At 42.0% G+C, this 872-nt stretch overlaps 1 non-coding gene across 1 annotated transcript; it reads left to right on the top strand.

Annotated features, from left to right (window-relative positions):
• Positions 1 to 469: 469 nt before the first annotated feature.
• Trnag-ucc (transfer RNA glycine (anticodon UCC)) lies at positions 470 to 543 on the top strand. The gene has a single exon. It is a non-coding gene; the product is annotated as a tRNA-Gly (tRNA).
• The last annotated feature ends 329 nt before the right edge of the window (positions 544 to 872 follow it).

Raw genomic sequence — 872 nt, 5'->3', positions numbered from 1 at the left:
TTCTGAGTCTGGCGCTCCTCCATCCTTCCAAAACCTCTTTCATGTTAACTTGATTTGTCTAAAACATGTCACCCCATCATATTGCCCTTCGCTCTCTAAAAGTGACCCTACACCCACTTCAAAGGGAAAAGAAGTCATCAGATCAGAAATCCATCAAATGTCTACAAGCTCATTCACCCTTTCTTCTTCCTCTGTGTTAAAATGAAACAGATGATGACCCCCTCGTAGTCTGAGGTTAACACCTTCACTTGTGCAGAAAAGCCACCACTTGTATACCCAAAGGCATTTCCCTCTCATGATTATTCCCTTCCTCGTTTCTCTTCACTATCACTGTCTATATAGACTCTTTTTCAACCGTTGAATTCAGATCCTTCTTGCCACATGTTTCCCCCAACTACTTCTGTCCTTCCAACTGTTACTCCAGTATGAATCCTAGGTAGTTTGTATATTAAAAGCAGATTCATGGGCTGGGGATATAGCTCAGTTGGTAGAGTGCTTGCCTTCCATGCACAAGGCCCTGGGTTCGATCCCCAGCATCACACACACACAAAAAGCAGATTCATAAGTTTCTCTCAGGAAATATCTTTATTCTCTCTACCACTTCACTCCAACCTGTTAAGTGGAGTTTTTTTCTTGTCCTTACCTGAAAGAAGGACTGAGAAAACATATAGCTCTTCTGCTCACCTGTGGTTGTAAGAATATACAAGAACAATATTTTAGCCATTGGTCTGTTTGTTCCTCTGTCATAATCAAAATGATGAATTTTTAAAGCTTCTCCCCTCTCTCGGCCCTGGAGTGGTCAGGGGTCTTTCTTCTCTGTTTCCAAGCATCATGCTTCTGTTGGTCTTCCTTCCTTATAAATCTTCCTCTGA

Source organism: Urocitellus parryii, chromosome 8, assembly GCF_045843805.1.
Source record: "Urocitellus parryii isolate mUroPar1 chromosome 8, mUroPar1.hap1, whole genome shotgun sequence".
NCBI classification, from domain to species: Eukaryota; Metazoa; Chordata; class Mammalia; order Rodentia; family Sciuridae; genus Urocitellus; species Urocitellus parryii.
Note: the sequence above shows the minus strand (reverse complement) of the source record. Positions and strands in the feature narration are given on the sequence as shown.